Raw genomic sequence first — 11,798 nt, 5'->3', positions numbered from 1 at the left:
ACACACACACACACACACACACATACACACACACCCCTCTCCTCCTCCTTATGGCTGCACCCCACCTTCTCTCCCACTCGAGAGCCCCAGCAGCTGTGGTCCCATGTAAATTTTACATCATTGCCACCTCCTTTTTACCCCCCTTCTCTCCCTGTCGTGATCCGCGCCGCCACCATCCCGGCCCTCCCATATCATGTTGCATATTAATGTACAGTTTATGCAACAGCTCATCTGACGGTGCGCACCGGCTGTCATGTCCGTGCCTTTTGGCTGGACTGAATTTGCATACGTGATTACAGCGCCTGGAGTGGCTGATTTGTTCCTCGCGCAGGTTATGTGATGTCGAAATGTGATATTCGGTGCGCAGGCGGAAGATGGGCACCGGGGGGCGGAGGTGGTTGAGGTGGGGTTCCCCTTGACCCTTGAAATGCGACTTAATCCCGTGTGGCCCCGTTTGATTAGGGCATTTTTCTAATTGTCGTCATCAGGGGGTTGCGCTATCGCGGTGCATCTGGAAGCACTTTGACATCCAGGTCCTATAAGGGGGTTCAAGAACCTCTCAAAAAAGAAAAAAAAAGAAAAGAAAAAAAAGCTATGCGTGGCGGAGGGGGGTCAGCGAGCAAAAGAAATTGCTTAATTTGATCGTGTTTTCATTAATGCAGAATTATTCCAATTAGCGAACATATGTCTGAACACAGCTTTCACTTGTAGCACCCGCAGCTTTACAAATCAATAACAACAACAACAAAAAAACCCATATTGGGCATCCCGGGGTCAAAATCCAATTAAATCAGACCCCGTTTCCTCTACGATGGGTTCATTTTGGGGGCCCTTGATGTGAAAATGTTAGAGGGATCCTGCTCTTGGACTGATGTAAAGGTCTACTTTGAGAGTATTTGTTTTTAAGCTTTCCCCCCTCCCCTCTCTCTCTCTCTCTCTCTCATCCTCTCTCTCCCCGTCTCTCCCTCCCTCTCTCTCTCTTTAAAAGGGAGCGGAAGAGTGGGCTGATACCGGTCTCATGTTGCGTATGGATTTTCGTTTATATAATCGATCGAAATGACCCAATACATTGATTTTGGGTTCAGTGTTTTACAAACAAGCGTTTATGGATCTCGATTTTATGTTAGGGGATGATTCCAGTGTGACACCGACAAGCAAAAAGAGAGAGAGAAAGAGAAAGAGAGGGAGAGAGAGAGAGTCAGGGGGAAGAAGGGGGTTGTTGATTTCTAAATAAATGACCTGAATACAAACAAATAAATATCTATTGTTTCGTTTATGAAGAGAATCTAAGATGTGACTCGGGAGGGGAGGGGAGTGAAAAAGAAGAAAGGGGAAACAGAGAAAAAAAGACAATATTGTGCTGCCTTTCTCCTTAATCAAATAAAGTGGTGTAAAAAAAAACACACACACACACACACACACACACGCTCGCGCGCAGACACACAAAAGCATTTCCTTCCCTCTGAATTTCTCCTTGAATTATATGCCATCACTAGTGTGTGTGATTGCGGAATATTAAATTAAAGTGGGATAAGTCCGCACCGAGGCGGGCTGCGTCCAATCCGCAACTCATTTCCCCTGTTGTAGCACCGCATCACTGCGCTCCTCTCTTTTCAATGACAATGTGCCAAATCTGGGCATTTTGAAAACACTTTCCATATGCTATTATCGGATCGCTACTGAGCAAGAGAAAGACAGGAAAAAAGAAGGAAAACGGAATGCTTTATACCAAAGGTACCAAAGAGTCTACAGTTTTATATTGCTTTTTTTCCACTTTATGCTTTTTTGGGGGAATTTAAAAAAAAAAAAAGAGGTAAGAAGAGGTACATTTTGGAAGTTTTTTTTTCTCTCTCTTTTTTTATACAAACGTTTCTTTTTCTTTTTCTTTTTTTTTGGCGCACCGCTGCTGGGTGGCTTTAAGATTCACTTTGAAAATATGGAGACACTTTATGTTTGAGCTTCATTTGTTTTCATGGTTTTTCTCACTTTTTCGAGTTTCGTTGCTGAAACAGTCAAAGGTTGAAAGTCACTTATCTCTGGAGTGTCCCGTCTGTAGAAATGAAGTCTACGTTCGGTAATTTTTTATCGGTTTTTATTATTATTATTATTATTATTATTATTATTATTATTATTATTATTATTATTATTATTCATTTTGAATGATATTGTTTTAGAACAGCGTGCTTTGAAAATTATACATTTTGTCTTTGATTTAGGGCAGTTCTGCCAGTTTCTTTATTCATTTGGCTTAAAGGACAGTGTTGAGGGGAAAACTGTAATTTTGTGCTTTTTGGGTGGATTTGGTGTATCTGGTGTGTGTCAGACGTTGAAAGAGTTGCACATAACTTCTTGTCTGCTTTATGGGCCTTTATAATTTGACGCTTCCTTTTGCATGTGCTCTTCCTGGAGGATCTGTGGGGCAGGCTGCGGGTCAGATCTGGTGTTTTTGTGTGTGTGTGTATGTGTGTGTGTGTTTTTTTTTTTTTTTTTGGTGAAGCAGAGGGGTCAGCTCTGCAACCCCATGAGGGCGCCGACGCATAGGACTAAAAGAAGGTGCAAACCTGACTTTGATTTAGGAGGAAAAAACAAAAGAAGAAAAGATCTCCAGGTGTTTGTACGTGAATGCAAAAAGAAAATGACAACATGATTACTTTTATGACTTTTTTTTTTAATCAGCCTGAGCATCAATGGAGTTTTCTAGTCTGATCTCAGAGAACATATTGGTGGATTGACAATAGTTCCATCCCGTGGCATCTCCCAGTGTGTCAAACCAATATGGTAATGTCTCCAGACAATTCAAAGGTATTGATCTCCTGATGTGACAGAAGATCACTGAAGGTGTTCAGGGCTACCTTTTAAAAAGCAGTTTACAAAACAGACTAAAACGCATTTCCTTTTAGGGTTTTCTTTTTTTCTCCTTTCTTTCTTTTTTTTTTTAGCAATTACACATTTACTGGGATGTTTAGTTTTAATTCCTGCTGATTTACGAGGATATTTCTAAGACGACAATTTTCTTTCTTCTTTACACGGCACACTCGCGCGCACACATGTACTCTCTGCCTCTCTCTCTCTCTTTCTCTCTCTCTCTTTTACACACAAACACACACACTCCCACCCACACTCTCTCACACAGATGCGGGAGTTTACTGATAAAATCTATAATTAATTGAGGATCGTACTGATATGGAAATGGGGCAAAAAATATTAGTTAACGCGCCCTATTGTCAAGCTGCGTCCGGAGAAAGAGCATCGTCTGCCGGGAGAGAGGGAGGGTGGAGACCAGAGGGGGGTGGGGGGGATTTACAAAAAAAAAGAAAAAAAGAAACGCAAGATGTTAAGATAAGTGCTAGCCTGTATCAGCCGTCTAAATCCGCTTTGCACTTTCTCATTTTCTAGGAGAAAACAAGCAAAAAAATAGCAAACGCATCTCCGCAGAAAATGTGGACTGTGCGCACCAAGTTAATCACTATAAAGTAGGAAATAAGCACATCCTCTCAGAAACGTAGAAAAGCAGAGAGAGAAAAAAAAATCACGCCGTTTTATGTAAAGTCCTCCATTTAGGTGTTACAAAGTCGCAAATGATAAATAGGTCCTTTTCCTGCAGCTTTTGGGTAGGCGCACGCAATGGTCCCTGCGGACTCTATATGCGCGTTTCGCTGCAGCAGCGGGGTCGACTCGACTCTCCAAGCCGTCTGTGAGCGACGCCTCCCAGGGCGGACGGACTAGAAAACCCCCCTGGAGGACAGGGAAGCAGCTGCAGCAACAGCAGCCACGGCAGCAGCAAGCGCCTTGGATCCGGGTGGAAAGTGACGCCTCCGTTCATCACCTCGACCCACCCACCCCTCTTTGTCAGAGACCTCTCTAAACCCAGAATAAACAGCCTCGGGTCGGGTCGGGCTCGGATCTCTTGGCTTCTTAAGGATCCAGTTGGTGTAAGTGCAGTGCAGTCAATGTGGCTGCAAAGCAGACCCTAGTACTTCACTTGCCAGCAGCAGCCTTATCATCACATCCCAAGTCCCGGCTCATGCAGTTCAATTCACCCCCAGCTTCGATTTTTTTTCTCCATGAAGGCGAACAAGATCTCTTGATTTTCTCTCCCGTTTGAGAATGTGAAAAGTCTTCCTCTAAAGCCCCCCCCACCACCACCACCCCAAAAAAAGCCTCTATTAAGGGACCCGATGGGGGGAAACACAGTAAATGGTTTGCATTGAAAAAGAAAATACGGTCAAATAAGCGGGTCACTTTGATAGAACAGTAAACATAAACCGAGCTTTGAACACGTAGGGGGATTTTTTTCTTTTTTTTTTTTCTGTTTTTGGGTGACCCCATATTGGATCTTTTTCAATTTGACTCTATTGAACCCACCCGGGGCCTCAGCGGTCTCGAAAGGGCACAAGATGTCTTTCAGACATGCGGTGGATTAGTGTGAAGCTCTGTGGCTTTGATTTTTTTTTAGCTTTAATAGTCATACATGTAGAATTTACACAATACGCAATTTTTTTTAATTTTTTAAAAAAAATTTTTTTAGAAAAATAAAAGTAAAAGGTAGGATATAAGCTTAGATGCACGAGTTTTGTCACATGTTTTGGTATGTGTTGATGTGCGGCACAGGCCAGTTTTCACCGTCCGATTCTGTTTGATTTCTTATCTTCACTCACATTATCACTTTTACTTTAAGGCAGGCTCCGTCTGTTTTGTCAGAATGCTTAAAATGCAATCAAATAAGGACATCAGTAAGACCTCAAAAAAGAAAAGAAGAGAAGAAAAAAAAACAACAACATCCACATAATCTGCAGTCAGTCTCATTCTGAGCGTAATTCACCTGTGGTGTCATAATCAATAAAAATCAAGCTGATGACAAACAGCAGTGCGCAAACTTTAAAGGTAATCTCATTCTCGGAAAAATAAAAATAAAAATATTCTAAAAGAATCATCTTTTTAAAGATGGTTTTCAATTGTGGGATAAAAGCGGAGGTTGACTTTTAGCGTCAGGGTGGTTATTATTAGTAATAGAGGGAGGCGTTTTGTCCATTGTTCTACATGTGATTTGGTCCCTCAGAGAGCAACTGCACAAAAGGGATTTTCTGAGCGCATGGACCTCTGCGGCCGCCAGGGCTCCGTGTGCGCGTCATTTGCAATGTGGAGACTGTTGATCAACTCACTAATTACACTTCTCTCCTCTCTCCCTCCCTCTCCGTCTCCTTTTTTTTCCTTTTTTTTTTGCTCCCTCCCTCTCCTCTCTCTCCTCTCGCTCTCTCTCTTCTCTCTCTCTCCCGTTCGCCCTCTCTCTCTCTCTGTCTCTCTACCCATTCCCAGAGTGCATATCGGGAAATAGACACACAAAGACATGCGCACTCAACTTAATCAGCCATTTTTTTAAACAGGGCTAAAACGATAATAATTAGCAGAATAAAGACATATCGGATTTTCATTTCCTTTCCTCCGTTTCCCCGACCTCCCGTCCAACGAGAGAAACTGCGAGGCAGCCCCCGTCGACACGTCGTTTCCACCGCCACCGGAACCAAAATAAGGGATAGCTCTCCAAAAAAACGCTTGTCATTTGTGATTTTTACCCCTTTTTTCCCATTATAAAGTTGGAGGATTATTGTAATTTTCCACGTTTTTTTTCTTTTTCTTTTTTTTCTTTTTTTCTTTTTTGTTGTTGTCTAATTTCGCAAGCCGCTGGATGTGACTGTTTTATAAAACCAGGAGCAAAGAGTGGAGCGGAGGTGACGCTTTTGGAGGGGGAAGAAAGTAAGTTTTTTTTTTCTTTTCCTTTCCACCTCTCCCTTTAACTTTTATTGAGTAGTTTTGGGGGTGCGTGTGTTTAAATTTAGGGGTCGGGTATCGATTATCTATCTGAGTGGAGGATCTTTGACACCTTGGTTGCCCGGATAACAGGTGCTGGGTGTTTTTTAACCCACAACACAGGGGGGATATGGTGATGTTAGTGCAACTCCAGCGCTTTGGCTACAGTAAAAACAGGCGACTGTCAGGATTGGAGACGCTCTTTTTTTTTTTTTTTACGCATGTGTCCGTGGGAATACGTGCCGAACACGACCGGTCTTTTGCAAAGTTTTACACGAATTGCAGTCCATCTCGAGTCGTGTGCGGATTTAGTGATAAAAGCGTGAGACGAGACGAGCGTCCCTGTGGCTTTGCAGTGCGGATGTGTGTTGCCTTTTTCCTGGAGTCCGATTCCTCCTCGGACATGTCCGCTTCCAGCTTCTTTCCCCTCGATGTGTCCGGTTTTTGTCGTTTCCACACATCGTACCGGCCCATTATGAGTCTTTAACCCTCAGAGAGCCCGGTTTGAACCGCAGTTTTGGATCCGCCGCGCTAAAAACCTTTCTTTTCTTTCTTTCTTTTTTTTTTTTCCATACAAGTCGGCTTTCTCGCACTGAAGTGATCAGTTTCTCTCCCCCGACACGATCCTCTCTCATCTGCGAGAGTACAATTCTTTGAAAGCAACCGGACTGAAATGTTTTATTTTTTATAAGAGATCCGCAACTTAAGCACACGGTATTTGCTACTACCTGCTGGACTTAGAGATCGGTCTGTGTTTTTTTTTTTTTTTTTTTTTTGTTACCGAAGCTCGGGCAGCTGCGTCGCCCGGAAGGGGGAGAGCGATCGCCTGTCTCCTGATTGCACGGAGTCCCTTTAGAGATAACTCCTGGTGCTTCTGGTTTCCCCAAACATTGGCATTTGCAAAAATTCAGACTTCATTCTCAATTTACACCATTAATCCCATCAATAAATTTAAACAAACTTTTTTTTAAAAATAATCATTCTTATTTAGCTTTTGTTGTTGTTGTTGTTTTTGTTTGTTTGTTTTGTTTTCATAAAAAAAGTCACGAGTTCCATGACTATCATTTTATTACACAAATTCACCTTCCACCAATAGTCCTGGAAGATGCTGGTTGCAACACCTTCTTAAAGTGTTGTTTAGTAATATTTTACAGGAGGGAATAGGAGTAGGGATGTGGATTCTCTGGCGTTTTTGCGTCCTGGTTGCTGTTCTTTCTTTTCTTTTTTTTTATATCTCAAAGGGGTGGTCAGTGACAGGGGGTGGGGGGGACATCGATCGCACAGGAGGTTGGGAAAAAAAAACAAAAAAACGCACACACACATACACACACACACACACACACACCAGGGCCAAGGGTCTGGTCATTCTCCACCGCGGCTATGCAACGGTCCAAAGAGAGTGTGTGTACGGGAAGAATGAGTAGTCGCTCTGGGTGAACGATGCGCTAATATGAGCGACCTTATTTTTATAGGACTGCTTTTGTTGTCCTTTATTATTCTCCGAGTGTATCTACTTACCCTCAACAATTTCTCTAATTATTTTAGACGGCTTAACACCGGTGAAATGTGTTTGATTGGTGGATGCTTGTAGTTATTCAATACGAAACCAATAATTTTAATAAAAACAAAACAAATAATAATACAAATGTAGAATAAATAAAAGACAGATTAATAATAAAAAAACGGTCTCCTGTCACAGTTAGCATAGTTGTTGTAATAATAGTTAATAATAATAATAATTATTCTTAATATTATTACAAAATTTTAATTTAAAGATGAAAACAGAATTAACTCGACGTCTCCTCTTCCACATCGTCTGCATGATTTTGTTGCATTTGCCTGCTTGTTTATTAAGCCAAGGATTGATGTTTATTAGACAGGATTAGATCCTCAGTTCAATCAGACAATCCAGCTCCATTTGCACAAAAGCCTCTACTTCCACACGAAAACACGCAGGCCAGGCCCTGATAAAAGAATTAAAATTATTATGAAACGAGATGATCCCGTCTAATTGCAATGCATTTCATCAGTTAATGATGGCGTTGTCTCACACTATATTATTCCATAATAAGACATTTTCTCTCCCCCCACAACCCCCCTCGTTTTATTTTTATCCTTTGTCTTTCACATATATATATATATATATATATATATATATAATTTTTATAATTGTAGAATTCCAGGCCTCTTGTTTTTGTTTTTCTGTGCTGGGTGCACTTTCAAAGACTGACTGTGTATCTCTTTTCTTGTTAGTTAAGCAATTCACAACATTCATTTTACCCATGGCAGAAGGAGGGATTAAAACACACACACACACACACACACGCGCACGCGCGCATATATAGTGTAAAAGATGGGCAGACAGCCCTCGAAGGACAAAAGCTGTTGGCTTGAAAATGCTTCTTGATTATTAAAAGCTAATGCATTTCCAGCATTGCAGCCTTCATTAAGGGTGTGGATGGAGGGGGGCAAGAGGGATGAGAGGGTACTAGGAGGAGGAGAGAGGGAACGAGAGAGAGAGAGAGGGAGAGAGAGAGAGAGACAGGGGCTGAGTCTGTCCTATAACTCCTGGGTCTAAGACACATGCAGCTAGAAGATTGGCTCGGGCCTCTCCTAGGGGTCGACAATGTGTCATTTCCACCCGGCTAGATTGCCCTCTGCCTATCTGATATTAATGTGCAAATCAATATTTCAGGGATTAAATTTCCCTTCTTCATTTTTTATGGTTTCTACCTCAATAAGTCTCCCGTCTAATAGAGGAGGCTGGATGATTTAGAAGCCGTTGCTGCAGAAAGAGACAGAAAGAAATAGAGAGAAGCTTTGCAACAAGGCTATTGCTGCATTTTAATGTTCCTCTTCGTGGATCCCCCCCTCACCCCTATAGGCCTTTGGTAAAGAGGGGGTATATCGCTGCTTTACAGTGTAAAGACGGCCAATTTGACTAAAAAGGCAGAATAGGGAAATAGGAGCATGGTTGAATACTTAAGACGCTGTGGTAATCCGAGAAGCAGGTATTAGTAAAGGGGGAGCTTCCCACTGCCTCAAAAAGACACACGCGGAGCTACATCCGAACCTGCATTACCAGCTGTCATGCTCCAGTGAGCAGTATAGCTCACTACACGCTGGACTGCTGGAGCAATATCCATTTTTTTTTTTCCCTCCTTCTTCTTTATTTTTCATCTCTTTTGAATAGGCAACCATCGACACCCACTGGAGAGATTTACTCTCCTGCATAATAACATCTGGCGTGCGCGTGTGATTGAAATGAATAACTCTGACACAATGACCTGCGTATGATTATCGGGGAAGGGAGGAGCGTATTACCATAGCCATAATGCTGCATCTCATTTGAGAGTCAACTAAATGAGCTTGGACCTTCTGACTACCAATAGACATTCATTAAGGGACAGTGCACATAGAGGCCTCTGTCTGGCTATAGGTGTGTGTGTGTGTGTTTATTTAATTTGCCTTGCTGTGCCATCTGGTGCGTGCATCGTGCACGCATGTGTCCGTGCGTGTCCGGCAGCAGCGCAGTGTGAGTTTTCCTCCATTCAGCCCAGATTCTCCCCTCATTCGCCCTCTGCTGCAGAGCAGTGTGGACTGTTTTAACGTACCCTCGATAGGTAGAGTGTCAGCGAATGAAAGCAAGAAAAAAAAAAGAGGGAAAAAGAGACAGAGGAAGAGGCACAAAAGAACTCTAATTGTAGCTCGACCGCTTGGCTTCCTCCCTGATTCATGGCCATTACAATGTGAAAAGCACAACCGCCTGTCCTCCATTATCAAAACGGCAGGCCTACACACTCTCACATCCAGGCACACATGCTCCCTGAAGGGAATCATGTTGTTTTTTTTTTTTCTTTTTTTCTTTTTTCTTGTCTTTTATCAATAGCTCCAATGACTGTTGTCCTTCCTGGCACCTGTTTTCTGTGGTTTCGGTGTTGGGCAAGTCCAGTGTGTTCCGTACGTAAGAGGTGTTTGCTTTTATGTAAGGGTGGAAATAAGTTCTTCAAGTTTAAACTTCAAGTACCTGCACTTGTTTTTCTTTTTTCTTTTTTTTTTTCTTTTTTTTACAGTTAGCGTAAATATGTCCCGTTTCAAGCTGTCTCTTTTATACCTCTTCTTCTCCCTTAGATTTTCTTTTATGCAACATCTATTACGCAGCCTTAAAAAATGCAAACTTTTGGATGCAAAGATATTCAACCTCTGAACCTTTTGTTTGCACTCGTGTGTGCATTTGTGATGGTTGACGATGTGCAGTAGTCGTCGTGTCAGGGTCTTCTGGCCCAGGGAGGCCTGAACAGGGGAGAAGCTAAGAAGTTCACTGCAGCTCAGCATCATGTCTGAGAGAGGGGAACTTCCTGTGTCAGCCCTGGGGCACCACTACTAACTCGCAGTTTCTTTCTATCACACACACACACACACGCATACACACGCACAGACTCGCACACAAGCAAGGCACGGCGGAGGGTTAAAGACTTGGAACGAGATCAAGCTCGTGCATAGCTCCCGGGGAGGGTACTTGTGAATATGCGAGTTTTAGTGTAATTAGCACTTAATTATATTAACATATGCAAATTGTCAGGCGGAGAGCTTGTACTGCCGGTGGGTATCGGCTGAGATACAAGTGCGTCTATTGTACCACGGTGGCAGAAAAGAGAATAACGGGTGTGTGTAAGGCAACAGGCCAGCAGCAAGCAGCCAGTCCCCAGCGCTAGCACCTAACCAGCTAGGGTCATTTAAGTCTATGGATGGCCACTTTGCCAAATTTCATTAGTCGCCATGACGACATTTGTAATTGTCCAGACTAATGTCCTTGTCCCTGATCTGTCATCGGTCGGGATGGGTGCACCGACCACCCTCCCACCCCCAAAAGTTGGGGGGGTGGGGGGGAGGCCTGATTGTCCGAGATTAAACAAGTCCACACCGACTCTTGTTTACAGCGTTTCGCTACTGTGAGCATTTGCATATTCAAAAACACTCTGTCTGCCCTGCGAGTGTGTGTTTGCATGTGTGCAGGCCAGTCTGTCTGCATGTGGAGACAACATGTTGGGACGGGGAAACAGTAGATAATCTGCGTGCCACATATGTAACACACTTACAGACCATGTAGCAAGACAAGTGAGAAACGTGTGGGACCGGCGTAGCCCTGTGTGGTGTAGTGCCGCTGAATTTGTTTTATGGGGATTTCACAAAGCTGAGACTCTGGCTAAGGAGGTTTTGGAACAGAAGAACAAGGACGAGGAGTTCTGCCTCTGAAACTTCCAGACCCTCTCTTCATTTCATCTAAATATCTAATTACAACACATTAAAAGCCATACCTCCAGCTGAGCAGCCCGACTCCCTTTATTGGGAATAGGGTGGACAAACATTTCATGTGCTGTGCTTTCTGATAGCCAAAGGTGGATAGAAACTAGGCCTAGTTTGGTGCTACTAGTACTTGCATGCTAATCCTGTTTTTTGACAGGAACGTAAACTGATATAATTGCTTTTCAGAGGCAGGAACGGCAGTTTATACAAGTGTGAAAGCACGGGAAAAGGGATTAGCATTATTTTGCATAATGCTGGGCAGGCGCTGAATGGGGCATTGAACGCTTGACTGGGTGACAGAGATGAAAGAGAGATGAAATGCTCTACCCCTTTGCTCTTTCTCTCTTCCCTCTCTCTCCTCCTCTCCGCTTGGCCCTGTCTCCCAGGCCGCTACCAGTACTTGACTGTCTGTGTCGGGGAGAACCCCGGAAACACAAGACCAGTGTTTTCAGGTGTTTGTTCAGACTCCAGCAGAAGGAAGTTGTCATGTGGAGCAATATGTATGATAATAGAGTAACAGTGGAGACTGGTAAAATCCCTAAGCCTCCATATATATACTAAACTGGATCCCTAAAGCACTGGAGTGTACAATTATGTAGTGGATGGTCGAGGCTCAGGTAGTATTTACATGGAAGGAAGGGAGCGGCTTTCGTGGATCAAATCAAACTACACTGCTCTTACAT

General features: G+C 43.2%; 1 protein-coding gene across 3 annotated transcripts in view; it reads left to right on the top strand.

The window, feature by feature from the left end:
* Positions 1–11,798, top strand: part of zfhx4 (zinc finger homeobox 4) — a 99,641-nt gene that overhangs the window by 7,507 nt on the left and 80,336 nt on the right. Inside the window, exon 1 of one of the 3 annotated variants that reach the window (XM_016669388.1) lies at positions 1,560–1,734. The exons of 1 other annotated variant lie outside the window; for it this stretch is intronic. The gene's annotated coding sequence lies outside the window, so the exon portion shown is untranslated. Of the gene's footprint in view, positions 1–1,559; positions 1,735–5,262; positions 5,755–11,798 lie in introns of those variants that run through there. One more of the 3 variants, XM_007547905.2, reaches the window with a different exon arrangement.

The sequence above is a fragment of the Poecilia formosa genome, unplaced genomic scaffold, assembly GCF_000485575.1.
Source record: "Poecilia formosa unplaced genomic scaffold, Poecilia_formosa-5.1.2 Scaffold22, whole genome shotgun sequence".
NCBI lineage: Eukaryota > Metazoa > Chordata > Actinopteri > Cyprinodontiformes > Poeciliidae > Poecilia > Poecilia formosa.
Note: the sequence above shows the minus strand (reverse complement) of the source record. Positions and strands in the feature narration are given on the sequence as shown.